Raw genomic sequence first — 16,009 nt, forward strand, 5'->3', positions numbered from 1 at the left:
TTCGAGCACTCAGCATGTAGGAGGCACAGTCCACCAGCCAACCGGGAGGAAGGCTCCATCCTGGTCCCCATCACAGCCGATAACAAGGCCACTCGGCCCGGCACTGGTCAGGGCTGGCACCGGACACCAGGGCCGCGTCACAGCACGCCGGACACCAAGTCCACATTCTAGCTCCTGAGCCGGCTGCCGTCACTGCTTCCAGAAGATTCTGCCATTACTGCTACTATGCAGTCATCATTGTCGCTTCTAGAAGATTCTACCATTCCAGCTCTGAGCAGCTCTCCACTCCAGTTCCCGGGAAGGGCAGGAGGCAGTCAGGGGCCTTGGAGTTTTTCTCTTTTAGCACGGGGCAGGGCAGGGTCCCCCAAGCACCCCACGAGGAAGCGGTTTCTCCCTTGTTCTCAGGGGTTGAGGGGGCAGTGCGGCCGGGTGGGGGCCTGGCCGAGGGTCGATGAGCTGGGCCCTGTGAGGACATCGATTGCTAAGTGTATTTGTATAGATCCCAGGACAGGTAGCCTGGGCCTGCAGAGAGGGGAGGCAGGGCCCCAGAACCCCCAGAGGACCTTGGGGGGCTGCATGGGGACACCAGGGTGAGGGTGGGGGCAGCAGAGTACAGAAGACAGCTTCGGCTGCTCGCTCCCCTTTCTGAACCTCAGTTTCCCCATCTGGGCAATGGGGAGAGATGCTGATATCCAGGGGTTTGCAGTGGGTCTCCTGGGGCCCATTTTCCAGACGAGGCACCCACAGCTCTGAGAGGTCATGCTGCAGGCCCGGGGCCACACAGCCTGTGGGTGGGGGCCGCAACGGGCCTGTCTTTTCCAGCATTTCGCTGGGGTCCCGGCCTGACTATGGGGCTCCCGTCCCTTTAAGAGCCTGGTTTAGGCGCCGCCTCGGTTATCGATTGCAGCCTTGGAAACGCGATTAGATTATCCGGCGGGAACGGCCGCCAGCGCAGCGGGGGCGGGGGGCGGGGGGAGCCAGCTTCTTGTAAACGGCTCCCGCTGGGGCCGGGGGCCCGGGGTGGGGGTGCCCTTTCTGGGGGGGCCTCCCCGGTGCTCCCGGGATGAGGGGCTGGATAACCGGTGCCCCAGTTTGTGGGTTTGGAGACGGAGGCGCAGAGAGGGGGTCGCCTCTCTGCGAGGCTGGATAGCCGGAAGACTCATTGAGCCAGACGCATTTATTGAGCGCCTGCTGTGTGCCGGCGTGTTCAGGGCGCGTGAATCCAGTAGTCACTCTCTAGAAAAATAGAAGCAAGGATTATATCAATATTATTATTATAAATAATGACTGTGGCTCATGACTGGCCCCTGGGGGTCTAGGATCCCATTAGACAGATGGGGAAACTGAGGCTGGAGCTCGCGCAAGCCAGAGGGGCTGAGCCGGAACACGCAGGCGCCCTGCTCATTCCTGGGGAGCCTCCCCGGCGGGGTCACTCGAGGAAGGAAGGGAAGGGCCTGGTTTCGGGGCGACAGGCCCTTCCACCAACCCTACCCCCTTCTGCACCCGCAAAGGCCTCTGGGAGGTGCTTCACCTTGGGGTGGGCAAAGCTGAAGGCAGATCTACCCCCGAGTGTGGCCTGGGGAGGTGGCGAGGGGGAGGGGTAGAGTGGCCACCAGTCGGGTAGGGGGCTGGGGGCGCCCCCTCCACCACCAATTTCTGAAGCATCGGGAGGAAGCCCACTGACCCAAGGCCCCGCCCCCGCGCGTGGGGGGGGGGCCCGCGGGCAGCGCGCAGGACCACGCCCCTCGCTCCCACTCGGCACACACGTGGCCACATGGGGCGGGGTGGGGCACGCCAGAGCGCATGCGCAGACATTCTTTGCGCGCTCACTGTGTGCGCAGTCCGCGCCCCGGGCCGCCGTCACCGGTGCGCCCACGCGGGACGCGCAGTCGGAGCTGGTTCGGGCTTCTGCCAACATTCACCCCAGAGGCGCCCTCAGATGCCCAGTTCCAAATGCTCCCACAGCGAACGTTTGTCGGTTGACTAAACAATAGTACTTAGCGATAATGGTAATAGTAGTAAATTAAATCCAAACCACTTAGACGGGACTTTGGCTCTTGATTACCTTCCCAGCCTCAGTGTCCCCACAGATCTCTACTGATCAATCATTCCCAGCACTTATTGAGTGCTGACTGTATGCCCTAGCTCCCTGCTTCATCTCCTTGACAGCCCTGGGAGGCAGGAAATAAGACCGACCTGGTCTACCAAGGGGGAAACCGAGGCTCAGGGAGGTGGAGGGGCTTGTTCATGGAGCCGGGAAGATGTACCCGGATCCATATGTGTCTGAGGGTTGGGCTGCCTCTGAGGAAAGGTCTTTCTGATCATGTATTTCTGAGGCTCTGAATGTGGGGAAACTGAGGCACAGAGCGAGGGAGGGGCCTGGGGGTCTCCCAGAGCTTCGGGGAGGAGCCAGGAGGCAGTTCCAGGTGGAAGGTGGAGGTCAGCCAGGTTTGGGCCACAGCCACACAGTGTGACCTTGAGCGCTTCACCAGAGGCCACCTACAGGGAGAGGGCCTGACCACTGTGGGTGGGAGGAGGGGTCTCAGGAGAGGGAGGCCCGGGGACAGCACATCCCCGCCCTCCCGCAGGGGCGCAGACCAGCCAGCCGGAAGGCCCTACACACAGCAGGAGCCTAATAGATGCAGAGAGGACCCGACAGTGACAACGGGAGGGACTGCCTGGGGGCTGGCCCAACTAGGGGGCCAAGCCCAGGGCTCCCCAGCCTTTGTGGGAGCCAGAGGGGTGCCCACCCATGTCCCCCCTGCACCCCCCAGCATGGGGTTCCCCGAGGGCCCCACCGTGTGCCCCCTCATGGCTCTCTGTGTCTCTCCCTGTCCCTCTGTCTCTCTGTCTCTCTCCATCTCTGTCTCTCTGTCTCCCTCCATCTCTGTCTCTCTCCATCTCTGTATCTCTGTCTCTGTATCTCTGTCTCCATCTCTGTCTCTCTGTCTCTCCATCTCTGTACCTCTGTGTCTCTGTCCCTCTGTGTCTCTCTCCATCTCTGTCTCTCTCCATCTCTCTCTGTGTCTCCGTCTCTCTGTGTCTCTCTCCATCTCTGTTTCTCTGTCTCTGTCTCCATCTCTGTGTCTCTCCCCGCCCCCTCCCATCTCTCCCCGTGTCCTCTGCCTCTCAGGCTCTGCTGTGGCTGCGTCTCCCCACTCCTCAGCTCCGGCCTGCCCCTCCCTGTGCCCCTCAGGAGCCGTTAGCTGGGCCTCTGCAGGCGCGCGTGCCCCCAGCCATCAGGAGCCCCGTGGGGGGGGCCGCCGTCTCCCTGCACGCAGACGCCGGCCCACGCGCTCCGGGCCACGAAGACATAGAGGAGCTCCGTGGACGCCCCTGCCCCTCCCAGAGCAGGGCCCGCGGCCGCTGGGCTGTGTGGCCTCGGCTGGGCCCCTGCCCTCTCTGGACAATGGCACCCCACTGTAGACCGTCAGTGGGGACCCCCAAAGGCCTGGGTCATCGGGCAGCTGAGAGGGGACACGCAGGGCCCGTCCCTCCCTCTGGCCCGGCCGTGACCTGCACGCAGGCTGGGCGAGTGTGTGTCCGGCTCTGTCCCCCAGCCTGGGGCTCCCTGAGGACCAGGCACCATGGTGGGTGGACCCCCGGGCGGGTGGGGGGAGAGGGGAGAATAAAGGAACAGGCCCAGTGGTCCTTCAGGTCTCCCTCCCTTCCCCGGGCTCCCCCAGCGGGGCTGGGGGTGAGGCAAGCAGGATTTGCCTGGGTCCAGAGGGGAAACTGTTCCTGGCAGAGGGAACAGCACAGGCAAAGGCCCTGAGGCAGGAAGCAGGATGAGGGAGGAGGAAGGAGGAGGGTGTGACACTGGCTGCTGGCCGGGCTGGGCCATGGTGAGGACTTGGGTCTTTTCCGGAGCGCCCTGGGGAGCCACGGGAGGCTCTAGAGTCAGGAGGGATGAGGACAGAGTGGTGTTTTAACCAGAGGCTGTGGAGAGGGAGGGGATGGTGGAGGCAGGCGGGGAGGCAGGGAGGCTGGGGCGAGGCTGAGCCGAGGCCACGCGGACCCAGGCTGTGCCTGAGCTGGGGCCAAGATGGAGGGACGTGGAGGGACGCCCAGGTCTGCCCTCCTGCCCAGCCCCTGAGACCCGGGGGGCGCTGGGCGGCCGGGCAGGGGTGCAGGCGGCGCCGTGGCCTGCGGCCCCTCGGAAGCAGTAATTAAGGGCTCGCGGCGTCCCCGCGCGTGATGCATGCGTGCCTCCGCTCATCATTTATTAGGTCGCTGATGGTTCGTCAATATTAATTCATTTATTTAAACAACTCGGCTCTGTAATGAAGATGTGGCCTGAGAGGGGAGGCCGGGGTGGCGGGGCAGGGGACGCAGCGAGGGGGCTGGGGGTCTTCTGGGCACTGGGAGCCGACGTCTGTCCAGTGAAGTGTCCCAGCAGGGCAGGGTGACGCCGACACCCGGCTGGGCTGATGGGGAGACTGAGGCCAGAGGGAGGTGAGCCGCCTGGAGGCAACTCAGACTGATGCCTTGGGACGCTCCGTCGCTCGCAGGACCCCTTTCCCCCTGCCCTGCTCCCGGACGGCAAACGCCAGCCGGGGGCCACCAGCTAGGAGGCTAAAGGGTGGGCTTGGTCTGTACCCGTGCTGTGCCCTCCGCCTGGGGCACACTTCCCAGTCTCTCTGCCGGCCTGCTGGAAATCCACGGGGACATTTAAGAACCAGATCGCATCCCTCCTCTGCTCAAGAGCCGCCCATGGCTCCCCAGTGCCCTGCAGAGGAAATCCAAACTCATCTGTCTCCGCCACTCTCCCTGAGCCCTATCCGTGAGGCCCCATCACATCTCTATGACCCGGACCCTGTTTTATTTCGGGAGCTTACTGCTCCCCAGCTTGTCTCTGCGATTAATCTGTTTACCTGTTAGTCATCTATCTTCCCCACCAACCTGACCTCTGTCTGTCCCAGACAGACAGAGGGGACCCTGTCTGTCCCAGAGTGGGGGTGACACTCAGCAAACGCCTTCTCCCCGGCAGCAGACACTGTGGCGGCCCGGGTCTCAGCCCCTTGGCGAGGAACACGCCCAAGAGTGGTCACTGCCGAGGGCGCGTCCCTCCCAGGTCCCCAGGGGAGCTGAGCCCCAGCTGCCCCCGTGACCACAGCTCATCGGCCGGCCTGTGCCTCACTCCCACGCCCCGGGTCATCTCCCAGATAACCCACCCTCACGGAGCCCTGGTCTTGGGCTCGGCTCTCGGGGACCCCACACGAGACCCCACGATCGGATTGGAGCATCTGAGGCCCAGGAACGGGAAATACACATCGTGAACGTCTCTTGATTCCTTTCTCCGGATTCTGCCATTAAAAAAAAATCTAAACATAGGTGCTTACGGAAATCTGCGCTGAGACGGCAAAGACGCAGAGATGATGGTGGGGAGTGAGATATAAAGAGACACAAACTCCTGGGCACAGGTGGCTGCGGCTCATCCCGCAGGCTGGGATTCCAGGATCTCGGAATTCCGGGATATGGGGATTCGGGAATTTCGGGATCCTGGGATTTTCTGAGTCTGCTTCTTTACTCTCCTCCAGAGGTGAAAATGGGCTGTGGAGGGCTGTGGGCGCCCCTCTCCTGAGGAGTTTCCAGGTTCTTCCCTCCCTTCTCCCCAGAGCCTCGCCGACTTGGTTGGGCGGGGTGGACCCGCGTCCGAGGACGGCTGACGCCTTCCTCTCTTTGTCCTCACAGCCACCGTCTGCCGTCGACACCATCGCTGTCCACTTTCTGCAGAAGGGGAAACTGAGGCACGGAGCGGTTGGGCCGTTGCCGGAGGTTACACGGTGAGTGAATGTTGAAGGCAGGATTCGGACCCCAGCCTGGTCTCGGTCTCTACCCACCTGGCCACTTCTAACACGTTCCTCTAACAGGGGTCCTCTCCTGCTCTACAGCCTGCCGGGGCTCCCTGATGCCCGCAGGGTCGCGTCCTGGGGCCCACCCCCTCCATGCCTTGGCACACGGGATCACCCCTCCACCCTTCCTTGCTTTGATGGCTGAGCTCAGCCCCCCAGCCCCAGGATGAGGTGTCTTGACTGCGCGGTGCTCAGCCCGTCCCCCCAGCGAGCACGTCCCCGGGGCCCGGGGGAGGCCTGCCGGCAGCTCTCTCTCCCCTCCGGCTGCAGCCTCTGGTCCCGCCTCTGACTGCAGTGCCCATTTTATTGGTGGGGACACTGAGGCTCAGCAAAGTTGGCAGGCTTGCCCAGTGGGCACTAATCACAATAATGATACTGATACCTCACCACGGGGTTGTTGAGAGAATTATGTCAGTTGTTCATTCATTCATTCATTCGCCCACGTGCCCCTCTCCGTTCTTTGGTCCACACCAAGCGATCTGGAGCCCCCGCTGGTGAGTCCAGGCAGGCTGGAGATGGGGCCAGATCCCGACATTCCCAGCCCTGTGGGGTCAGGGTGGGGTCCCAGGGAGAGATCAGGGATGGGGAGGGGGATCAGGGAGGCGCTGAGGGCTGGGCCTGCGGGAGGGCTTCGGGGAGGAGGGGGGCTGGAAGGATGAGGAAGGGGGTACTTGCTCAGTGAAGAGGGAAGGGAATTCCTGGCAGAGGGACCAGCACGTGCAAAGGCTTGGAGGTGCGAACAGACCTCCTAGGAAATTCCACCCAGCGTGTCAGAGGGTGAAGAGGCTCCGACTGAGGCCGCCGTCCGGGGCCCGTGGAGGGCTCCGCGCTCTTGCGGGAGGGCATCGCGGAGCCACGGAGAGTCTCGAGCAGGGGAGTGACATGCCCTCCAGATTTATAACTCCATTCTGGGTGTGAGCAAGAGCAAGAGGCTCCACTGGGAATCTGTGACGTGGAGCCTTGGCTGAGCACCTACTGTATACCAGCCTTTGTCTTCCCTCCCAGAGGTGACATCGCGCTGAGGCCGGTCTCTGTGGCCGGATGGCATGTGACAGGCCAGACCCGACACCGGCTGGTCCCCGGGGGGGCACCCCCACGTCTGGGGTCTCCCCAGCACCCGCAGAACCTTCCGGCAGCTCCGATGGCGTGGAAGGCGGGTGGCCGGGGCATTAAAGTTAACTTCCTCTTAAACAGACTAAATTAGTGTTCTCTAGTCCCACATAAATTAATCGTGGCCAGCCACGGAGGCTGCGGCGCCCGATCGATGGGCAGCTGGACGGCGGCGGGGAATTCTCCGGCTCATCCGTCACGTCGCCCCAGCTGATAACAGCTCACAGCTTCATCTTCTCCCACCGGCCCGGGCAGCGGCCCCTCTCTGAGCCTCAGTTTCCACACCTGTGAAATGGGGCGACGCTCGTACGAGGTGAGGTTGGCAATGAGCCCCTGGAGAGGATGTGATAAGAACGTGACAATCCTGCAGCGGGTCGGGGACCAGCCCGGGGCTAAGTGTCACCTCATTTAATCCTGGGGAGAGGCCTTCGTCCTTTCCTGGATGTGCCAGCTGAGGATAGAAGCAGCCAAGTGACCCCACAGGGGGGCCCAGAACTTGGTTGAACCACACCCCAAGACACCTCCTGCTTTGAGGGCCCCCCAAGTCTTCAGGAGTCAGTGGGCTCGAACAGGAGGTGGGGAGCTCCCGGAGGCGAAGGGTGCGGGCAGCTCCCAGGCCACTCCTCTGGACAAGCCCCGCCTGGCAGGCCCTTGCCCTCTCAAGGCCAGGAGGCCAGGCAGGGGTCTCCAGGAGCCCTCTGAGTGGGGACAGAGACCCCGCATTCCCTTCTTTGTCACACAAAGAAGCTGTGAATACCTCCTGGGCACTGACCCCTGGGCTGGGCACTGGGGATGCGACGGCGACCACACGGGAAGTGACCTCTTTCCGTGGTAGAGACAAAGAAATGAATGTCTAATTAGAAAACTGGAGGGGGGCCGGCCCCGTGGCTTAGCGGTTAAGTGCGCGCGCCCCGCTACTGGCGGCCCAGGTTCGGATCCCGGGCGCACACCGATGCACCGCTTCTCTGGCCATGCTGAGGCCGCGTCCCATATACAGCAGCTAGAAGGATGTGCAGCTATGACATACAACTATCTACTGGGGCTTTGGGGAAAATAAATAAAAAAAAAAAAAAAAAAAAAACTGGAGGGTTCAGGGAGGGCTTCCTGGAGGTGGGGGCATTGGGCTGAGAGCTGGTGTAGGAAGAGCTGAAGGGGAGGGGGCGCCGAGGGTGCTACCACGAAGAGATGGAGAGCGAGGGAGATATGAAGGGGCTCCAGAAAGGCCCACAAACCTGGAACCATTCCGGAGGTGGGGGGGAAGGGAGTGGCGTGGGGCATCTGGGAGGGGAAGATGGTGGCCAGGCAGGGTTCCCTCACTTTGCTACCAGGGCTCAGGTAGCAAACACTCCCCCACCCAGCAGGTATTTTGACAAAATTGAAACCTGAGAGACCTCTATCTCAAGGTCCCAGAGGCTGGCGGCAGATAGAACTGAACAAAGCCTGCCTCCAGGCCTGTGGGGCCAGAGTGGGGCCCGAGGGAGGGACCCCGGGCTGCGGGAGGAGCCTGGAGGGGTGTGGAGGCTCTGCGTGTGCGGGCAGGGTGGGATCCCGAAGGAGAGGTCTCTGAAGAAGAAGAAGAAGGAGCCAGCTAGGTGACAAGAAGACAGCGAGAACTGCATGTGCAAAGGCCCTGAGGCAGGCACAGCAAAGAGCCTTGTTTGGTGGGGGCTGGAGAGTGGAAGAGCCCCAAAATCAGGTGTAAAGTGGGCAGGGCCAAGATTTGGGTTTTATCGAGAAGGGAGGAAGCCATGAAGGACTTCCAGCAGATGGGGGTGGCAGCAATGCAATTTTCCTTCATAAAAGTCCCTTCTGGGGCCACATGGAGGTGCCGGGGGCAGGAAGGAGGGAAGGAGGATGTGGGGGACCAAGGTCCACGCAGGAAACAAGGGGCATCGTGGACTGTGGGGGGATGCAAAGAGAAGTGGGGAGATTAGGGATCAATTTTAAAGGGGGGTTGGAAGAAGCGGGGAGATCCCCTGCGGGGCCTGGGGGAGGCCCAGATGGTGGTCTGTGAGCCCTGCTCCCCGTACCCGCCCCCCCTGACTGCCTGATCCCCACCAGGCGGCTTTGATCACGGTGGCCCGGGGCTGCCTGGATTTATTATTCATACGCGTCATTCCAGCCCGCTGCCCTGCAGTGTCTGGGGCCCAGGGAGCTCGGCCGGGCCTCGGGCCTCGAAGCGAGCTGTTCCCAGCCCGGCGTCAAACAGCAGCTCAGTCCGGCTCCCCACCGGGCCAGCCTCAGTTTACTCCCCTGTGCGGTGGGGCTTCCTACAGACAACGCCAGCAAAGAGGCTGTTCATGGGGGCTCTCCAGGGGGTAGGGGAGCAGCTGGGCGTGAATCTCCCTTGGGGACCTCCCAGGCTGGGGGGAGTCAGGGCGGGGAAGTGGAAGATGGGGAGGCACTGCGGGAGGGAGCACAGGAGGCTCCCTCTCTGGGCCTCAGTTTCCCCATCTGTGAAATGTGGGGATTTGTGCCCTGAGGCGGAGTCCGGAGCAGCAGCCGGGGACTGGGTGCGGGGAGCGAGGTTGGAGGCGTTGCCCCTTCTCTGTAGGGGACCGGGCGCCTCTCTATACTTCCCTGAGTGGCCTGCAGTATGTCTCCGTGTCTTTCAGCCTCAGTTTCCCCAGTGGCCGCAACTGCCTGGCAGGCCCCCGACTGAGCCGGGAACAGACCCTCTCCCGCCCCAGGAGGCCTTCCTCCCCAGCCCGGCCCCCCCTCCGCGCCTCTTGCAGCCCCGAGGGTCGGGGCGCTCACCCCCTCCCCAGGGCCCTCGCGGGAGGTTTGATGTGTGTCGGGCTGGGCCGGGGACGGGACTGGGGGAGGCAGTTCTGAGAAGAGGTGGAGACAGTTCTCAGAAACCCCGAGACCCTCAGGGAGCCTCTACCTTCTCAGAAACGCTCCCCCCCGCGACTGGGAAGATGTCTGCGCGAGAAGTGCAGGGGCGGGGGCTCAGAGCGGGCCACAGATGCCGGCCCTTGACAGTGCCCCCCAGGCTGCCCCGCATCTTCCCGCCATCCAGCATGGCCCCCCCCAGGCCAGTGTCTCCCACCCCCACCTGTCCCCCGGAGGCCCCCATCCTTCCCTCCACGCCCAGGGCCCGCCCCGACGTCCCTCCTCCTCTGAGCTCATGGCTCCCTCACGGCCTGCCCTCTGCCCTCCCGGCTGCCCTCCCCACTGTGAGCTGACAGCCCCGTGCATCCAGGATCCACACCCGGTCGGCAGAAATCTGGGGGCGCTGCAGCCCCGCCTCGCTCACAGTCCGGGCACGGTCCCCTCCCCACGATGGGGACATGGTGACACCGGGACCTGCAGCCTCTCCTCCCCTGGCTCCCCCGGAGCTCAGGCCCAGGGGTCATGCTGGACACAGGTGGCCTCTCCGAAGTGGGACATCTCTGCGTCCCCTCCCCCAGGAAACGGACTCAGCCCAGGGGACCACCCCCTGGGGTGTCTCGGTAGGCAGCCCTGGGGTGGCGGGGACAAGTCACGACAGTCCAGGCTGGGAATGGCCGCACACGTTCCAGGCTGGCCAGCTGCCCTCTGCACCCGGCTGGGGTCTCACCCAGGGCCCCCCAGGAGGCGAGACCCTTATCCTCCTCCCAGAGTCGGTCACCCGAGCCCTCACATGTCCCAGGTCACCCCAGTGTCCATAGAAGGAAGGTGGGCCTCTGGACACCTGGTGGCGATAATGCGGGACTGGGACACATGGGGGGCCCCTGCCTCGGTGCTAGGGAGGGGGCGCTGAAAGGAAGGAACATGACCTCACCCTGAGCTTCCAGAACGAACTCCTCCCCTAGCTGGAAATCCAAGAGTCCTTCCAGAAGGAGCCAGAGCCTGGCAGGTGCAGGGGCGGAGGGGGAATTTAGATTCAGGTCTGTAGCAGGGTGACTGGGTACCCCTGGGTGTAGGGGGCCCCTGTGTGCCCTTCGTGGGGCCTCCCATGGGTGGCCGGCTCCCATAATGCGCGGCCACTACATCCCCTCCTCCCGCAGCCCCGTGTCAGGCTCGGCAGGTCCCCAATATCCGGGCATGCTGGCCCTCCCTCAGGAGTCACTGATGGGTCACCTGTCATAGCTTAAAACTGCCTAGCCTCCAATTCCTGCCGTAAGTATCAGGTTTCACACCCGTTAGAACGGCTCTAGAGAGTCAAAAAAATGAGAAATAACAAATGTTGGCGAGGAGGTGGGGAAACTGGGACCGCCAGGCGTCACTGGTGGGCACGTGAGATGGAGAAGCAGTTGCGTGAAACAGTCTGACGTTTCCTCGCAAAGTTAAACAGAGTCACCCCGTGACCCCGCAGTTCCCCTCCCAGAGCCGCGAGCCAGGGGGGCGGCTGTGGCCCCAGCCTGGATTTAAAAATTGAGGTACAATTGACATAACGTAAAGCTGACCATTTTAGAGTGAACGGTTCAGTGGTTTTTGGTTCACAATGTTGTGCGACCATCACCACCATCTAGTTCCAGAACATTCCATCACCCCAATAAGATACCCCATACCCATGAGCAGTCACCCCCCGTCCCCCTCCCCAGCCCCTGACAACCACGAACACACTCTCTGTCTGCGGATCTGCCTGTTCTGGACATTTCACGTCAATGGGATCACACACCGTGTGTCCTTCTGTGTCTGGTTCTCTCACTGAGCGTCGTGTGTTCAAGGTCCGTCCACGGTGTGGCTGTGTCAGGGCCTCACTCCTCTTCACGGCTGCGTCATGTTCCAGTGTGTGGGTGGACACGCTGTGTGGATCCACTCATCCGTCGATGGGCATCTGGGTCGTTCCACCCTTGGGCTCTTGTGACTGGTGCTGCTGTGAACGTGTGTGTACAGACGTTTGAGTCCCTCTTTTAATTCTTTCGGGTGTGTATACCTGGGGGTGGAATTGCTGGGTCATCTGATAATTCTATGTTAATTTTTTGAGGAACCACCAGACTGTTCTCCACAGTGGCTGCCCCGTCACAGCCCCTGAATTTCACCTCCATCCTCCGGGGGAGAAACAGCCACCTGAGAAAACGGCTGTGCAAAGCCAGAAAGCTCGATGAGGTGGATTCTCCTCTCAGCTCAGTCAGGCCATCCTTCAGGCCCCCACCGAACTCCAGGACCTCTTTGCCTCAGTTTCCCTGTCTCACAAATGGGCAGTTGGGGTCAGACCAGGGTTTCATATCTTTGCACGTTGTGGCAGAACCTTTTATTCAAAGGGTCAATTTGCAGAAGGCCGGTGGTTCAGACGAAGGAAACACGGGTCCTCTCCTCCAGGTGGGGTGCAGGTTGCGGTGCATATGAGTTTCCTGTTGTTTCTGTGACAAACTACCACAAACTTAGGGCTTAAAAACACACATTTATTCTTACAACAGTTCTGGGGTCAGAAGTCCTAAATCCAGGTGTGGGCAGGGCTGTCCTCTCGGAGGCTCCAGGGAGAACCGTCTCCTGCCTTTTCCAGCTTCTAGAGGCCGCGTCCTGGGCTCAGGGCCCCTTCCTCCGTCTGCACAGCCCGCAGTGCAGCGTCTCCCGTCTCTCTCTGCCTCTGACCCTCCTCCTCCCTCTGATGAGGACCCTGTGATGACACTGGGCTCCGGGGATCCAGGGTCATCCCCCATCTCAGGGGCCTCAACTTAATCCCACCTGCAAAGTCCCCTCTGCCATGTGAGGTGACACGTCCACAGGTTCCACGGATTAGGGGTGGACACCTGTTTTTAGATAACTATTCAGCCCACCACAGAGAGCACTCCCCCCCACCCCCCACTCAACCTCCCTCATCCGCCTTGGAGCTGGGACACCATTCATTGCCTCTGCAGCCTGGAACAGTTTGCGCCTCCTGGGATTAGATAATCTCCAGCTTCCTCTGATCACTCAGCAAGCATTTATTGAGCGCCTGCTGTGTACCAGGCCTCTCTAGCAGGATGGGCTTTGTGAGTGTGCGACCTGTGCAGTTGCCCAGGGCTCTACGCTTGGTTTAATGCTCTGCTGTCGCCTTCTTGAAATTCTTGCTAATTTGACCTTTGAACTTGTGTTTTATAAGTGAAGTCTGACAAGAACAGGAGACACGCACAATATAGGCGTCCCCTCTATTCCTGGCTGCTCCATTTACATCCGCCGGCTTCCATAGTGTTAAAATGTTCGCGGGGCCGGCCCCGTGGGTTAGCAGTTAAGTGTGCGCGCTCCGCTACTGGCGGCCCAGGTTCGGATCCCAGGCTCGCACCCACGCACCACTTCTCCGGCCATGCTGAGGCCGCGTCCCACATACAGCAACTAGAAGGATGTGCAGCTATGACATACAACTGTCTACTGGGGCTTTGGGGGGAAAAGAAGGAGGAGGATTGGCAATAGATGTTAGCTCAGAGCCGGTCTTCCTCAGCAAAAAGAGGAGGATTAGCATGGATGTTAGGTCAGGGCTGATCTTCCTCACAAAAATAAATAAATAAATAAAAATATATAAAAAATAAAAAAAAAAACCAGAATGTTTGCATGTCAACAAGCGAAATGAAAACAGCGTGTTTCGATTATTCTATAAAAACAAAACACACACGCGAGTACAATCTACAAAACACAAATGGTTTAATGTTGGTGATCCTGCGTTTATGAGTTACATGCTCTTGCATTTATTTGCATTTAAAACTGGAATTGCACAAGGTAAATGGTAACATTCCTGCTGGTCATTCAAATTTTTAACTTGTCTTTGTTTAGAATGACCTGGAATAACAAATGGAAAAACCCACGACAAGTGGAGAGAGAGAGGCCCCGTGGAAGAAAAGACAAAGCTTTATATTTTAGCACCTTGAACGATGCTTCTTTTCCTGCTTTTCGAACAAGCAGCCCTGCATTTTCCTTTTGCAGCGAGCCCCACAAATTATGTCGCCGGTCCTGTACACTGGGTGCTGGAAACAGCTGTGAACAGACGAACGAAATCTCTGCTTTTAGGGACCAGACATTTCAGTGGGACAAGAAATAAATGGATATTTCAAATGTGACGTGGGCAAGAAGACAATACGAGCTGTGGAGAAAAACGAAGCGGGGCGGGGAGATTGGGGAGGCTGAGGGAGTTGTGGTTACTTATTTGTTATATTTATTAAAGGCCTACTATATGCTGGTGGTGACGGTAACTTAGTTTCAAGTTGTTTGAGTCAAAGAGGGGCCCACTTTATTCTCTCGGGCCAGCCTCCCTGCAAAGTGGGGACGTATCCCCGCGGTGCCAAGCCCACGGCCTTCTGGCTTCTCAGCAACAGAGAGGAGGGTTCCTTCTTGCTGGCTCCAACTGAAAAATCCCAGGGAAGGACTTTGATTGGCCTGTGTGGGTCACATGCCCATTTCTGGACCAATCACCACAGCTGGGGGGAGGGGATACCACATGATTGGCTGGCTTGGGTAAGGTACCCACTCTCATAGCCAAGACACGGTTTGGAAGGATCCCCAATATCGGGAGGAGACAGGATATTTCCAGGCCCAGGTGGTAAGGGCTGGGGTGGGGGTGGAGGGACAGGGGAGAAGATATGGCCAAAGGCTACGCTTGGGACCCAGAAGAGGATTCACAGAGGAGGGGGCATTGGAACCAGGGCTTTGAAGGATGAGTAGGAGTTTGCCTGGTGATGGAGGCAGAGGGCAGAGGAAACAGCATCAGTGAGAGAGAGAGCATCACTGTAAAAGGGGATAGCGAGGGAGGCAGCCTAGGCCAAATCCTTGAAGAGCTTTCCCCACCAAAGCCGGAGAGTGGGGCCTTTGTCCCCAGGCAATGAGGAGGCATAAAAAAGGTTTAGAGCAGGAGAGGTAAGTACTAGGTCTATGAGTGAGAAGGACCCCCTGAGGTCAGTGTTGGGGGTCCAGATCAAGATTCAGCAAACTACAGCCCAAGGGCCCAATCTGGCCCTTAGCTTGTTTTTATAAATAAAGTTTTATTGGCACACTGCCACACCCACTCATTTATGTCTCCTCTGTGGTGCTTTCGCCACAACGGCAGAGCTGAGTAGTCCCGACAGAGACCCTCTGGCCCACACAGCTGAACATATTTCTCTCTGGCCCTTTACAGCCGGGTCTTGAGGAGCGAGGGCAGAGGTGGGGAGACCAAGAGTAGGTGAGGCCGAGGGGAGGCTGTGGAGGGAGCCTGTTCTAGGGAGACTCAGAAGGCGAGATGGAGGATACTGGAAGGACTGAATGCGGGCGCCAGAGGAGTGAGAGGGGGACAGTGTATCTAGCTGGGAGACGGATGGCAGAGCTGTCCCTGATGCGGACACGGAAAGACCCTGAGGCCAGTTAAGCTGAGTCCCGGGCCTGGGACAGCGGGGAGGGACTCTTGGGAGAGGCCTCGGATGGCAGCGTGGGCCTGGAATCTTCTGTGAGACCTGATGGGCCTTGGCTAAGGCCTCCAATGGGCCCCGGGGGCCCTGCTGGCTCTCTTCAGAATGGACCCCACGTTGCCAGAACTCACTTGGCGACTGCCTAGCAGGCCCCGTGGCCTGGAAATTCCGAGGGTCCCGAATTGCACGGGGCAGAAGGCAGACCTCAGGTGTGGCAGCTCTCCTGGGGGGCCGCCCAGCTGGTCAGGACGAGCTGCAGAGTCAGAAGAAGCCTAAGTGGTCGGAGGCCGTGCCGTGCCGGGGGAGCCCATGAGCCACTGTCTACGGCGCTTCTGGAGCATGTGTGGTCACCGTAAGTGACCGGGCCCAGGTGCCCGTGCGGTGGGGCAAGGCTGGCCTGGGGCTTGGGTCCAGGCTGGGCAGAGCTTCAGATGACCGCCAGAGGCCCGGGGGGCTCATCCCTCACCCGCTGGGGACCCTGGAGGCTGCGCTCACGCCCCACCCGCCTGGCACAGCCCTGGGGATGGAGGATGCCCAGAAGGATGGGCCGTGGGGAGGCAGAGCGATCAATAGCTCGTCGGTCGCCGGGCGGGCGGAAGCAGGGCCCGGGTGGCAGCCTGCTGTCCCCCACCCCACCCTCCGGGAAGGCGGATACGACCCGGGGACCCTCTTGAGCGGAGCCGGGCACCCATCCGCCGCCTGGCACCCTATCTGCCGGGGAAGGACCCAGTTCCTGAATTGCTCGGTCGGGCCATCCGCGGG

This window comes from Diceros bicornis, unplaced genomic scaffold, assembly GCF_020826845.1.
Source record: "Diceros bicornis minor isolate mBicDic1 unplaced genomic scaffold, mDicBic1.mat.cur scaffold_67_ctg1, whole genome shotgun sequence".
NCBI lineage: Eukaryota > Metazoa > Chordata > Mammalia > Perissodactyla > Rhinocerotidae > Diceros > Diceros bicornis.